We start from the raw sequence: 16,110 nt of genomic DNA, 5'->3' as shown, positions 1-16,110 counted from the left end.
TACTCTTCCATTTCAGATGGGAACAATGAAACCAGCTTGCTGGACAGTGGCAAAATTGAGTACATCCTTACTGGACTTCAGACGAAGTACCTGAAAACATCACAGAATATTTGTTATGACTCCTGGTAGGAAATTCTGAAGGCTGACAACTCCCAAGGTGACATCATCTCATGTCCTCTGCTGTCTTTCTGCCCACACAAAGGTCTAAACAGGAGACTCTTTCATGTCTTATTTGTAAAGCAATACGATGTCAAATGCCATTCTTATTTTGGAAGCTCTGCTGTAACTCTCCCTTAGACAAGCACAATATAAGATACAGAGCTCAGCTGCAGCCTGTCAGTTCATTTTAGTACTTAATGTCAAGAGCTTATACAGTGTTTTTCATGTCTAGTACCATGTATAATTATTCAGGCTTTCACTGTGCCTATAATACAGAAAAAAAAAATTACGTATTTCTCTCACCTTCATCATAGTACTGTAGAATCATAGAATGGTTTAGGTTGGACGGGACCTTAAAGATCATTTAGTTCCAAATCCTTGCCATGGGCTGGGACATGTTCCACTTCACCAGGTTGCTCAGAGCCCCACAAAATTTGCCTTGAACATTTTCAGGGATGGGACATCCACAACTGCTCTGGACAATGTGGATGCATTGCAGTATTTTAAGTTACATCAGTCCACAAAATATTTTTTCCTTTCCTTTTTGCTTTGAGAACACACAGAAGCTAATGTTTAATCTTCCCACCTTTTTAGGTTGAAGGATATGAAAATTTAGGGCAGATATTTTTTCCCATGACAGGCTTCCCTCTCAGCATGCAGTAATGTGAAACCAAACACTCATTTGGTTATAAATCCACTCGGAGGATTTGCAAAAGTAATTCCCCCCAGCAAATGTATGGAAAGCTCAAGATGGCGTAAATTGAAACCTAAATTATTCTCTGTTAACATTAGTATTCCCCTAAGAAATACATCTGCCAGGTTACCCCGTGTGTGTGGGAAATGAGACCTGGGGACCAGCACCAACAGTCTCACTCAGCTGCAGTGGATGCTCTGCTCCTTTGCTTCCTAAGCAGACTGTTAAGACACCTCAGCATCAGACACAGGATCTGAATCTAAGGCAGATGGGTAAATTTTTATTCCAATTGTCAATGCCAATAGAGAAAAACAGAAAAAAAAAAAAAAAGGAAAGAAGGCATAAAAATATTCACAGAACAGGATCATAGGCTGGTGTGCGTTGGACAGGACATTAAAGATCATCTAGTTCCACCCCCATGCCATGGGCAGGGATGTCACCCTCTAGACCAAGTATCTTAGGGTTCCATTCAACCTTGCCTGGAATATTTTCAGAGATATGCCATTACAACATGAACTTGTCCTGATCAAACTTGAACTTATCCCTCTGACCACCTGTTCTATGTTTAAGCTTTTTTGGCAAGCCTGAAAAAAAGAAGAGGATTCAAAATTTCCTATATAAAACTTTGATACTGCATATACTAAAATAATTTAAAACAAGAAGGGAGGAATTTAAATCCTGAAGGTTTCCAATATAAGACATCTGAGTTCTGTCTCAGCCAGCTCTGAGTACCACTACACTAAAAGGAACAAGGGAAAATATTCTTTAGTTCTAGCACCCAGTCTGAGAATTTAGTTGAAGGGAAATCTAGAGATATGCTGTGCCTGGCAGGACAGGTTCTTGTGGGCTGGATTAATGAAGAAGACAGAGAGAAAGAGGAAATCTTCATAGAGAGGTAAATAATCCTTGTGCTGATATTCTAAGTTATAATTGAACCTGAAAAAGAGGATAAAGTAAAATAGAGTTCACTAATCCACAGAAATAAGGTGGAATCATCTTATGTAATGAGTTGATGACTAATGCAGAAAGTTTTACAGTGTGATTCATCTAATCATCATATATGCATGTTTACAATAGGTCAGAAAAATTCCCCTAAAGAGCCCAGTTTTCTCCAGACATGATAAATGAAACCTAATGGGATTACCACAGATGTAATAACCTCCAGGAAATATAATGAAGACTGCCATTGATATCTGCACTGCAAAATGATATACAAGTTTGGTTTACAGGTATTTGGGGAATATTTTCTCCACTTTCCAAAATCTTATTAGATTCTTTAAGAGCAGTTTTATTTGTAGATTCACAGAATATAACTCCGAAAACATCTAAATAAAGTATATTTGTGGTTGTGATTGAAAAATAAGTACCGATTACTTCACAAATCTAAAGCAGATTAATTTAAAATAAGAAAATACCTATCTAAATTATGAGAGGACATAGACTACATGATCCGGTACCATGAAAAATAAAGATGAAAATATTCTTCCTAACTAGTATGGCAAGGACTCTAAAGACACATTAAGGAAACATGAAAGACTCTGCCGTGATTTCAGAACAGCCATGATTGGAGAAACACAAAAGTATACAAAAGAATTAGTCACTTAGAGAAACTGCATGTAGTTCGTTCTTTCTTTCTTTCTTTCTCTTTCTTTCTTTCCCTCTTTCACTTTTTCTTTCTTTTTCTTGTTCTTTTTTTTCCTTAGTAACAAAAAATAACACTGCAGGTGATATTCAGGTGAACAGTAGCATCAGGTACTAACCATAGCCCCTAACACTTTTGGAATATGCTGGACATAGCATGGACCATTCCTATTTTCCTGTCCCTTTCCTTCCTCACACACTAGGAATCCCAATGAGAACTGCTGGATATATCAAGAATATATTCACCTAATATATTCACCCAGGCAGCAGCAGGAAGGTGATTATAAATCTTCTGACAAGTCAGAACACACTTTGGCAAAAGAAATAAAGGAAGTTCTAATGCTGCAAAAGGAAGCAGATGTGTACATTGTTGTGACACCAGAGAAATCAGCTGCCTGTAGATATTGCTATATCACACAGCAGTCAAAGAGGCTCAGTGACTGGATTAACCTTGACCCAGAGTAGTCTAGGTTAACATCAGCTGCAGCAAGGTCTAAGCTTACAGATTCTCTTTGAAACACTACTGCTGCTCTTGGGGTGTTACAAGTGAACGCTGGTGTGAAGTATTTCTGAGGAAATGACAGCTGAAGGTTGTCTGATAGCTGTCAGAGGGCTCATGACTCCTCCTGACTTGCAGACAGGCAGCAAGACTGTGATCAGCTGCTCATTTTCCCCAGAATGCCGCTCTGGCTCAGCAGGCTAAGACCCCTTCTCACAGCTGGTGTCTACAAAACTGAGTGTAGAATTGGGATTTCTCTGCCAGCTCTTTCCCTCACCTCAAAACAAGTCAGAATCACAGTGAGCACAAAGTCATAGCTCTGAATAAGTATCTTGTGGTGTTTCATTTGATATTTTTCTACCCAAGGGCCAGTTGTGTCAGCAGGGGCAGTATAATGGCACAGTGCCTTTACTGGAAGCATCAGCATTGCCCCTGGTAAGCTTGAGACATGCAGAAAGGTGCTCTTGTACAGCACTGCAGATGTATTTATTGGTAGTTCAATACCTGAGTACTGATTCTTCATGCCTAGTGTGCAGATCTACAAGGTTAAGAGGTGACAGAGTTGTTCTGTACAATTGAGCAGTTGAGGAAGAGATGCAGAGGTTTTAGGCTGCCTAAAAGTGATCAAATGAACTATAGAGAGGGAATGCCTCTTTCCTTCAACTTTGTACATGGAGCCAAAGGTGACCACATTGCAGAGGTCTAAAATATTACTACATATATCCCATATCAGCACTTTTTGAAAGCAGGGGTCCACATTTTTTTCCCTAAATTAAATGAAAATATAAACCTGGCACTACTGCTTATGTTACTTTATTTTCTTTCTAGTGGGCTTCATTTTCTGAAATGCCAATTCAAATGAATTTATGTCATTAGTCCTTTAGAGTAAATATATTTGTGGAAAGTAATTATTCATTGTTAATACAACACATATATGATCACTCTTTTGTTTAAATTAGATTTAAAATTATTTGCTAACAGAGTGATTGCACAATATTTCTGGCTAATAGCCTTAAAGAGCATAGGTTTCTGCTTCAAGGAACAAAATCACAGGCAGTTAAAGTCAAGACAGCAGAAAAGATGGATATCTTCCTCCAAAATAGGGCCAAAGGAAAATGTATAAGCCCTAGTTAATGTACTGCTTGTTTTGAATTTATGCTGAAACCATGTGTATTGGATTAGTGCAGCAAGGTTTTCGAAGGACGGGGACTAAAAAGAGTGGCTGGTGTGAGAAGCTGCCAGAAATTTCCCCTGTGTTTAATGTATCCAGAGCCAGGTGCTGTCCAAGGCTGGTTCCAACAGTGACTACAGTAGTGCCCCACGGATAAAATGTTAAACTCAAACATTGGAAGCATTCAATAGAAAGAACCAGGGACATGTCACTCAGGACAAGTAGTCTGATCAAGTATGTGTGGGTGGGGTTAGGAAAATATAATGAGAGATTTTCAGGGCAAAAAGCAGGGCTTTGTCAGGAACAAAGGGAAAGGGAATTAAATATGTGCCCATTGCTGACTATGGCATGGGGCCTGGTGGCCTCCCATTGCTGAGCACCAAGGTCATTACAAGGGCACTCCAGACTGTCTTTGTAGAGGTAGTAATCAGAACTTCTTGAGGATGGAAAAAAGTGTATCAATCTGGGCAGCAAACAAAAGTAATTTCTGATGTTGAATCTTAATCCATTCCACAGTACCAGGAACTATGAATTTGCAATATGCTGGAAAAATTTAAAATAAAATTCAAAAATTTTGAGTATATTTTTAAACATGACTCAATATATTTTGTTGAGATATTCTTAAACACTTCTGAAGCTTTGCTTAGAAAGAGAACAAAATGACCAGAGAAGTTCCCACATTGATTGTCATCAAGCTGCTTTCCCAACATGGTTCAAAGACAGAAATAAAGGAGAACTTATCATGTGACATACACTAAATAAACTATACACTGCTTTGTGCCTGGAAGCTACAAAAATAATTGTAGTCATCAGGTATTTTCATGGTTCAGAAGCTGCAAGAGACTGGAACAGCTTACTTTTGTTGAGGAAACTAGTCATCTTTATAAGATTTCTCCCATAAATAAAGTAAATAAATTGGGATATTTTCACAGCTTTTGACTGGAATAATAAAATCTTAAATATTTGCCTTAAGAAATTGTATTTTTGTATTTATATTAGGATATTTGTTTTCCCACCCTTTCTTTTCCCCAGAAACCAATTTTTTTTCAGTTAATCGCAAAATATATTCCCAGAAGTACTACTAAAGGCGGGTTCCTGCTTATATGCGTTCAAACTCACTTGAAAAAAATGTCATTTCTAGTAACTTTTTCTTCTTATTTTTGAATTTGTCCTACGTATTATGGTGCATGACACTAAAGCAGCATGTTTCTTTTAAATTTAAATTATAATTCAGAAAATATGTTCACCATATTTTAACAACTAACAACCTAATATGGACCTGATCATTGCAATCTAATGGAATGAATCAGTATTTAGCATGTCTGCTTTTCTTCTAACAGAAGTAAGCATTACAAAATAAAGAATAAATATTTACCTGGTACAAGGCTCATTTATAAGGTAAGTGACAATAGCATATATTTTTCTTCTCACCTTCTGCCTTTGATTTAAAAGGAAACAGAGGTGAATGAAAGAGGCAAAGAAGATGCAGTGTGTATCAGCTTACATTCTGATGTGTGCACTTAGTGAATTGCTCAGGGAATAACCTTGCTTATTTATATGAGAATACTACAGAATAAGAAACCATCATGATCAAGGATCGAAGATATTATCTTCCAATGGCCAAAGAGGAAATAATGCCAGTCTACTTTTTTCTGCATGAAGTTGTGTCTGAAACTTCTCTTATGAAACACCTGCCAGAGCCCATTTTCTGGCATGCAGGTCAGTTGGCACTGTTTTCTGAATACAAGGTTATTCTGTTATCACTAACTATATCATCTTCTGTACTGAAAATTTGTTATTTTCACACAATTGATCCTCATTGTTACCAAGGCTTACTGTACCGTCTTACATAACAAAAAGTTATTTCAGTCAATGGCAGTCAAGTCTGCTCCTCTGATTGAAGAGCCCTGAATTCCTGTTTACTAGACTACCACATATTTTCAGACGGACAATTAGAAATACAAGCCATTCTTAACTCAATAATCATGTTAGGATCATGAAATAGTGTTTTGTAAGTGCATTGAAAGAATGATAAATTCTCTGTTCCACTGATTTGGTTTCATAAAACAGGTCACTCAGAGCAACAAAGTTATGGGATAAAAACATGTTGCAACACTAAAAAAGTCCTGTCTCCCACCAAGTTGGCAATTTTAGCTCATGTCATAAATTCTCAAGAGTTGCAAAATCAATTTCAAGATGTTGATTCTGCATATCTGCCATTGTAATCATCTATTGATCAATCTTTCTTTCCCTTGCGGCTTTCCTGGACTTTCATTTCCAAGATCAAGTATTTTTTTGAGGCTATTTATCTCACAGTTCTATTTATCTTATTTGGAATACATTTTCTTTCCCAATTTCTGTAAGATGATGTTTGTTTCAGAATGTATTTTCTCAGTAGAAACGTTTATTGTTGGTTATTAGACAGATTGCTCTGTGATGACACAAGAGCAGTGGGGATGGTCATGACTGACAGCTTATGATCCAGAATTAAATACCACGGAGTATTATACAGGTTATTGGACAAAGCAATTAGAAATTCAGCAATTAAGAGCAATAAAGAGCACTTGGCAGACTAGATAGAGTCCAAACAACAATTTTTCCAGTACACTTCACCATTCACACTAGCAGATTATACCAGAGACTGAGTCTTTTGGGTGTTGGCTGGGATAGAGTTAATTTTCTTTATCTGGTACGGGCCTGTGCTTTGGATTTGTGTTAAAAACAGTGGTGATAACACAGGCATGTTCATGTGAGAAGTGTCAAGGCCCTTGCTGCTCCTCACCCCATCCCTCCAGCAAGGGGGCTGAGGCTGCAAAAGTAGCTGGGAAAGGACACGGCTGGGACAGCTGACCCTGACTGACCCAAGGAATATTTCAGACAATATGGCATCATGCAAAGCATATTAAGTCAGAGTAAGAAGCAGGAAGAAGAGGTAGATGTTCAGAGTGATGGTGTTTGTCTTTCCAGATCACCATTACATGTGATGGAAACCTGCTTTAGTGGGGAAGGCTGAATACCTGAATTCTGGTGGGAATTGGAGAACGAATCCCTTGTTTAGCTTTGCTTGTGAATGCCTCTATCTCAACCCATGACTTTTCTTGCTCTTACTTTGCAGATTCTCTCCTCCCCATTGCAGGGAGTGAGCAAGAAACTCTGTGGGATTGGTTTGCCATCTGGGCTTAAATTACACCAATCTCCATTAAAATTTCTTGTAATTTTAAATTTAACGTACATTTTTGTATTTCATTAATTTCTTCTTATTTCAGTAGTTTCCTACTAAATTCCTTTGTCATTTAGATCAGCAGCAGTCATGTCTATATTAATAGCAGTTTGGGATGAAAATTTTGAAATGTGTCTGAGGAAAAAAAAGAAAACAGAAAGGATTTTATAAAACTGAAAACCATTATAAAATGTTATGAAAAAAATATGAATCAGAATAGGTATCTTTAATTTAATCACAGGCATTAAAAGATAATCAGATAGAAAGTCCAGCCTGATTTTTAACTGGGCAGCTGCAGGTCTTTCAATGGAAAAGGCTAGATCATACTTTTAATTCATAACAATAGACCTGGCTATTGTTAGGATTAAGATTTCAAATTGCCTTTTCTCTTCTGATGTCAATGGAAACCTTGGGGGAATAAAAAGATAATATGAAAAGGCAAAATATGGCATTTTTCTGTTTTTCAATTGTAGAACTCATCTCAGTGCTACGAAAGACCTTCATGGTTCTTCAGCCTCGTTGCTTGAAGAACACATTATAGAATTTCATGCCCTAAATGGAGACTAGCAATTCTACCGCTTTTTCTGTTGTTATCTGCTTTTGTTCATCACTCTTTTCATGTCTTTCTCTTTTTCTCTTTCCTCCCTTCTGCTACTCCTGTGACTTCTCATTCCATCTACTTACTTTAGACAGACACTACACTAAACAAAAATGATCATCATTTCAGTAATAAATGATAACATCTGAGTGCAAGTGCCAAACAGAATTAGCACATGAAGGAGAATACAGGGTCAAGGAGAAACATAGATAGTGGGGCCATAGCTCCTGGCTGCTGGTAGACCCAGGATGACAACATTGAAGTGACTACATTAATTTTCCTTTATTCATTAGGATTGGAATGTTTTCCATTTATTAATTTTAAAAAATTATTTACTTTATTTTAATGTGATGAAAGCTGTCCATGTTGCTTGGGCCACTGGAAAAGCCCATTTATGTTTAATGCCTGACCTTTCTGTTTTGCAGTGTTGAATTACAACAAGTGGATCTCGTGTCCAGCTTACTTAAATCTCTGTGACAGTATTGATTATGTACATCAAAATTTTCTAAGAATCAGATGTATTTTTCCTAAGACATCATAACTTCATCCAGTGATATCAATATCCTCAAACACTAACACATTCCTCAGCAAATTTCTTCTGGAGACGCAGTAAATTTTTGACCAAATATATTTATGTGAAACAAGCTAGATTGTTTTTTCTTTCTCCTGTTCATTTTTTGGCAATTATATGTCCCATTACATTTAAAGTTGTCTTACTAATGACAGGGGAGTGTTGATCTCATCCTCTTGTTTGTCTAGAGTACCAGAAATGTACTTGTGTGTCTGGGTCTTAAAAGTGTAATATTCTTCTAAGAAAGGAGATAGGTTGGTATATACATAGGCAAATAAAGTAATTGCAATTTTGAACAAAAAACACACTTCCCCCTACAAAATCCTAAACCAACAGAGCTGTATTTTACCTCATCTTCACCCTCCTAAACTACTGACAAAAATCACCTGGCTATATCAGTTCTGCCTTTCTTAGCCAGCAAAAAGGGTTAAAGCATGATAGGGATGATGAGATACTTAAAAAACTTCAAATTCAAATCACATCTTGGAAGATGGCTTTGTTTTGCAGGCTCTGTTTGGTGTTAATATCCAAGATGTCTTGTTCTCCTTTCAAAGACTGTCATAGAAAGAAAAATAGAGTAAACGACAACACAAAACCAGAAATCTCATGCAGACTACAAGTGCAGTGAGAAGTCTGCAATCTTCTGATACCAAAGCAAAGAACATAATTGTGAGAAATGACTGTAATGAGAGTGCGAACACAGAACACTACGTACAAAAGATACAGGCACAAATGGCTAAATAACAGGATTCGTGCAAACCTGGAAATGGCTCCCTGTGTGTTTGAGATGATCCCATGTGAGGAGAATAAAAGCCACCGAGACAGGAAAGAAATAGCAGAGACAAATAAGGGCAAAATGAGATTTTTTTTTTTCCTTTTAATTGCATAAGTGTATCAGGAAATACAGATACATTCTCTAGGGGTAGGAGAAAAAAAAAAAAAAAAAGAAATATTAAAAATGGGAAACACTATGGCAGAAGAAATACAATAGTTACAAATCTTTATGATCCTTAAAACAGCCAGCATCACCTGCAATATTTGCCTCTCCTGTCCTTAACACTAGAATACTATTTAAACTTAAGTAATTTTATTGCTTGCTTTCAGAGCAGAGGGCACTGTGGAAATACTTTCATTGGTATATATAGCTGTCCAGAACCTAGAAATACTGATGTGGGAAAAAAAAATAAGAAACCCCCAATTTTTCCGGAAGAGATGGATTTCCTGTTGGTATCTTTATTCTCATTCTATTTAATGCTGTCTGGATCTCCTAAGTGTTAAAGAATCTATTAGTAAGTTTTTTTGGTTTGTGCTTTTTTGTGTTGCTTTTTTGTGATTCTATCTGAATAACTCATTCAAATGCCAATTTTTCTGTATGTCTTCTCTCTGCACTTTCAGAGTGTGCCAAAGATACTTCTTTTTAGGTATTTTCAATGTTTTCTTGATAACAACATGATCAGGGAATTAACTGGAAATGGAAAGAACAAAAAACTGTCATGAAAACTTTGATATTTGATGAAAAAGTTACTTAAACTATGCAAAATCACTAGAGTGGCAGTGAACCCAAGCACTTTTTAATAGTGATATCAGCAGAAAACCATAAAGTTTCTGTATGAGCAGCAGAGACACAAATCATCATCAGCTTGCTCTAGTTAGACAACATTAGGCTTACAAATGTGGCAAGGATTTGCTGGAGGACTTAGGATGTAACCTGACCCTGAAAAACTACCTATAGTCTGAACACCAGGTATCTTCGAAGTGTTTTGTATCACCAGGTATCTCTGCTGGTAAATTTACTCTGAAACACCTAAGGATTTAGAGGTCTGGGTGAACATAACATCAGTGTCTGATGTAAATATGTTAATTACCGCCAAAATAAAATTATTTTAATGTTTCTGACTCGTTTCAGCCTGTTTGGAAAACGACTGTGAAAAATCAAACAGCTTAATTGTTCCATTGTTAGATGCTTCCCTGACATGATTACCTTCCTCCTAAAGAGTTTCTAGACAGTTCAGGAACCAGAGTAGGCCAGGAACCATTCCCAGGAGGTAGTCTGCAAGCAGTTTTGGAATACAAAGACACAATTAATATGCTAGTACAGATGTAATTTATTTGATCCTAGTCAAATCCCTTGTTCCTTCCATCGTCCTTCCTGCAAAATGGAATAACAGGATTCTTTCAACTCTCCAAAATATACAGATGCATGCCTAAGCAGCTGGCTGATACATAGCTGTGAGGGTTGAAATGGGAAAATAAGGTTGATTTGTATCAGTTAAGCATATGGGTTTTCAAATTAACTGCTTTAAAATGCACATTTGAATGCAGGGAAGAGCTAAGCACTTCTGAAGTTTGCATCCTATTTCATGTTTGCCAGCTTCTAACATCAACAAACACACAGTGACACCAACATTTCTCTCTGTACCAGCTACTTCCACTAACAGAGCTGTGAACAAGAACTGGGGAAATCTGTGGACATTTTGGAAGGCACAGAAGAATTCCAAACTTAGCTACAAATGATAGAGAACTATTCATGCTTGGCATGCTGCTGGCTTTTTTGAGGTCTGGGTATCATATTTTCTTAAGGAGAATAAAAAAGGACATGTTGATGAAATAAGCTTGTCCCACATGACTGGTTCTCAACCAGCAGGGCTAAAGGTAAATAGCCTGGGCTGAATCTAGACAAAAGAATCCCCATATAATGTGTTTCCTTAAGGTCTGTTTCACAGCTACCCAACACTTTCCTTGCATATTCCTTTGCAGAAAAAAGAGCCAACTCAGAGATACTTCTGGGTATCCCAAACACATACAATGCAACATGTCACAAAGGTTAAAGCTTGAATGCTTCTGGATATTTCTAGATTGTCAGTAATTGTCAATAATTAAAATGCTGATTTTAATAAATATGCAAGTTCCCTTGCACACTCCATCTTAGCTATTGCCTGTCTGGGTATAAGCTTTGGAAGAGTGGCTGATCACTTTGATGCTCAGTCCTGATTCCATGACTCCTCTACCATTTCTGATATTACCTTAATAGCTAGTGGCTAATAAAAGCACACTATCACCTCTTAACCCACTGAGTAAGAGGCAGTGTGTGATGGTGCTGGCAGCCTTTTTCAAATTTATATTGTACACGTTAACATGCATCTCTGTTATTACAAGCTTCCTGTTCCCATCTACAACAGTAATTGTAAGCTATTTCTATAAAGTCCATTGAATTGGTACTTTTCAATAATGCCCCAGAAAGAAGGCTACTCCAACCACTGTATATATTTCTGTGGTTTATGAATCAACTTTATGATTTTAATTTTGGAACTGTTATTAAAGAGACAGATTGCATTTAATAACAATTTTAGTATTGCCTGATGCTCTAACCAGCAAGCAATAAAGCAAGCTAAAATTAAAACAGGAATCCACTGCTAGGAGGCAAACATATACAGAAGGTAGTGGATTGTTGTTCTAACCTTCATAAAATATCAGCAGGCACAGTATTTCTGTCACTGCAGTGCTTATTCCCATGGTTGCAAAAACAAGCTGCATGTACTGGGAGTCATTTTTCCAATTTAAAACAAAACCCCTTTCTGTGGTTCTGTGCTATGCTTAGGTTTATCATGAAGACTAGCTGCGTGAATTTTGCACATTCAAGTCCATTCATGCCCAAATTGTCTGTTATTTTTACATGTGGTCTTTGCTCACTCTTCAGCAGAAATGCAGAATTTATAACAACAGAATAAATTTCTGAGTTGCTAGTGCCATACATAGGGATTATTTGTTAATCACAACAGTTATCAATTAGCGCTTCTGGATTGGCCATAACTCAGTATTAAATTATATAGTTGAAGAAAGTTTTTCCGATAACATTCTACTGCAAACATTACTTAATTCCTCCATCCTTATGCACGCACTTATTTCCTAGTACATTAGAATGAAACCACTGATAATATTTATCTTTACATGGCAAAACATTTTATATTCCTCAAGGGTCTTGGTTTACCTAGACCTCTTGTATCAAAAATTTAAGATGAAAGATCTCATGGAAACAGACTCCCTCAAGATTACTGCAGTGTTTCTGTCAGGCCAAGAGTTAGAATTAGGAGGTCCAGTTCATATGATCTTATGCTTGGTTTCACACCAGAGTCAAACTGAGCAATGATATATTTTTGGAAAAAGTTGTTTTATAATCTCCCAAGCATGGGCAGGGAGTTGGGAATTGGGGAGCTGGGGAGTTAAAATGGCTGGTGAGTTAACTTGGGTAAGGACCAAGTTCCAAAAGTCAACTTAATGTCTTGTTTGGAGTGTGAAAATATTTCACAGTATGGATAAAGGTCATTCTGTATGTATTGTACATACATATTGTACAGGTTTTAGAATATCTAAATAGTTAAAATTAAACCCTTCAGAAACAGCCTTTAACATGGTGTTGTCCAACTAAAGCCTCACTCATTTTTACATGGAAGTTGTAAAAAGGTCAGTTTGTAATTACAAGGGAAAGAAGCAATTAGTCTAGCCAAGTGCTATATTATGCAGAGCCTAAAAGGTAAGTTAAAAAATATGGTTCCCTGTTGTTCCTTAATCCCTATTGAACCCTAATCATCACTGCACTGTGAGCAGCTGTGTTCATCACCTAATGCACTACAAAAGCCCCAAGATCAACTTCCTGTTCAGTGCTACACAGACCTATAGGACATTAGAACCTTCTAGATAGGGCACTACTAGATCACCATGGATGGGGGTCGCTGCTATGGAGGACAGGAGACCTGATCTTCACACTATTTCCTTCAAATAAGTCCTTCAAGCCTTGAAAGAATTTAGGGTGAAAGGGAAGCCTGTAAGTAAGCAATACAGCTAAAATTGATCAGAGGACCTCTCTTTGTAGTTGGAGAAAAGAATGGCAAAAAGGTGCATCTGAAGTATATCAGATTCCTTTTTCCTCATTTGCGACCTTGATCCCTTATTTTATTTAGGAGAGAGATGGTGCTTCATAACTGCTGCCTCAATGGAGAGCATCTAAACTGGAGCTGCAGTGTTAGGAATGCTTCATGCAATAAAGGACTTCTTTAAAGCAAGACACTGATCTCTGGTGCTTTTGTACATGAATATATATTACTTTTAATTTCTCACTTTCTGTTTGCCTATAATAAAATTTCAATTAGAGAAAAAGGGAGAAAGCTTCTGTTTGCATTCATACTCAACTAATTAGTGACAATGAGAAGGGGATGCAAGATAGTTTAATAGGGGTTTTAGCAAAATATTGTTTTCATGCACTTTGCCTAAGAATGGCTATAATTCTTTAAATAAATATGAATTATTATACATGAATCATTTGTGTACAAATCTCTTTGAGTCAGGATTAAAATATGTAAATAATTGACATGTCACTCTTCAAAGGAAAGTAACTTGCATTTATAGAAACTCTTTATTCTGCTGGAAATTGAGATGACACAATATAGCACAATAATAGGAACTTGCAGTTCTGCAGTTCCTTAAAATTGAAAGGTAGGGGAAAAAAGTGCTTTTGAATTCTTTGGTTGCTTTGGTTTTTCCTGATAACAGTGCATTTTTCCTTTATGTGGGGAAAGCTAGGGTGGCTCTGGTGTCCTGCTTTGCACCTCTCTGTTCAGGGGCTTCTGCCACTCTCAGGACAAAGGTAATTTCAAAAAGGAAGAGGTAGATCCACTGAAATTAATGGAAGTCCTTTAAATTGACATCTGTGGGTGCTGGATCAAATCCTATTTTAGATAAGTGGCTGAGCCATTGCCAGGAAAATCCTGGAATCAATGGGTTGTAGTACAAAGCCAGCTTTGGCAGTGTCTTGAAGAGGTGCATCTTCTGGGGTCAGCAGGTCAGATCTCCACATGCCAAATTCAGCAGCTGGCAGAATGCACTTGGTTGAATGAACACAGAAATGTCCAGCAGAATAGCATAGAGAAAATTAGATTTGTTGGAGGTCCTTAAAAAAAAGGTTTGTGTTTTTCATTCATGTTTTTCAGTACAGCTGATTAGACACCCAAAAAAGTCCATATAGAGGGAAAGGAAGGACTGCAATATATAATTATTACTGACTCCAGCAAAACATCTCCAAATTGTGCAATAAAGATACATTACATAGAAACTGAAAGGAAATTTTCAGTCAAACTACTCCAGCAGTCATTATTGTGCATTCTACTTCTCTCGTCTGCCTGCATGGTGATGTTCATTTCCAAAAGGAACTGGTCGGGAGGGACATGATACAACATGTCTCTGTGTGATAATTTACCCAGGTTGTACTTCCAGAACCAACAAATGCTTCCAGTTCCAGCACTGTAAATATGACAGTAACACGGCTCTTACCCAACCATGAGCAGTCAATAAGAGGTGTAGGGAATATCCCTCCCTTTTCAACTACTTTCTGGTCTGGATATGATACTGTGCATTAATCAGCTCAACCCACCAGCAAGTGATTTAGTAAATGCTTCAGAAAAAAAAAAAAAAGAAAAATGTGTTCTTCAGTCAGTAAACCACAGTGATAACTTGGATCATGACTGCAAACAGAATCCTTTAAATTACAGACAAGTCTCACTACAGTGTTGCAGAGAAAGATGGATACACACATTTCAATGCTAAATTAAATCAGCAGGCTGAAAGAGAGCTCTCTAGTGATTGCAGTAGAGTATCAGTAAAATATTGGGTTGGGTGGTTTGTCTACTTTTGGTGATTCACCATTATAAATATGCTTCTCACTTTTAATTTTCTAACAGATTTATACAAAATTTGTTGCACACACTCTATAAATGAAACAAAAACATGAAAGATGCTCTTAAGGACCTGAAATGGTAAAAATACTACAGTTTTTAGATGGGCAGCTCAGTAATGTTGATTTGATAAAGGAGAGTTTCAAAGAACCCTGAGAAAAAGAGCCAATCATTTCCAGAAATCTGGATCCTTAAGCCTTCAAATTCTATCATTGTCTCTGCATAGCACTCAAAACGTAAAAAATAGATGCCCTGCACGTCATGTACAACTTTGCAGCGCCAGGGTTGTGTCTCTTACACTGCTGGAGAAAACAAAGTAAAAGAGTGAAATAGAAGTTATAAAAAAAGGCAAAACACCCTACAGAAAAAAACCCCAAACTACAAATCACTAAGTTGCAGACTATAAAAAATGATAAATACAGTGTACCAGGAAACAACAAGCAGGAAAAACACAACAGTAATGATGACTACTAGGAGAATCACTGGAGACAAACCTGAGATGACAATAAAAGTCATGTTGCCCTCTTCCCAGTTACAGCTAGGAGATTTGAAGAGCTTTTTGGAGCAAATGGTTGATAAGACCTCTCCTCCTGTCCTCACGTTCCTTTCCTGTGCAAGATTTATTGGTGCAGTACTGAAACAAGACTTTATAACCAGATCATTGCAGTCTGTATCTCCCTGGCATCAAGAAGGGCTTCTCTCGTTTAGGAAAGCTTGCTTTTCACTAAAAGCAAGAATATTCTGTGATAGTAATGGGAATGTTACATTTCTTATTTATTCAGGTCTCTCCTCTTATTAAAAGCACGTATTCCAAACACATTTTGACATTAAA

General features: G+C 37.2%; 1 protein-coding gene and 1 long non-coding RNA gene across 4 annotated transcripts in view; one reads left to right on the top strand and one right to left on the bottom strand.

Moving 5' to 3' along the window:
* Positions 1 to 16,110, bottom strand: part of TENM4 (teneurin transmembrane protein 4) — a 1,559,611-nt gene that overhangs the window by 977,233 nt on the left and 566,268 nt on the right. The gene's annotated exons all lie outside the window — the stretch shown is intronic.
* On the top strand, positions 1,307 to 9,366 carry LOC135295550 (uncharacterized). Its single transcript, XR_010357680.1, has 3 exons — positions 1,307 to 2,082; positions 5,617 to 5,883; positions 8,408 to 9,366. It is a non-coding gene; the product is annotated as an uncharacterized LOC135295550 (long non-coding RNA).

Source organism: Passer domesticus, chromosome 2 (genome assembly GCF_036417665.1).
Source record: "Passer domesticus isolate bPasDom1 chromosome 2, bPasDom1.hap1, whole genome shotgun sequence".
NCBI classification, from domain to species: Eukaryota; Metazoa; Chordata; class Aves; order Passeriformes; family Passeridae; genus Passer; species Passer domesticus.
This window is presented reverse-complemented; position numbering and strand designations above follow the sequence as displayed.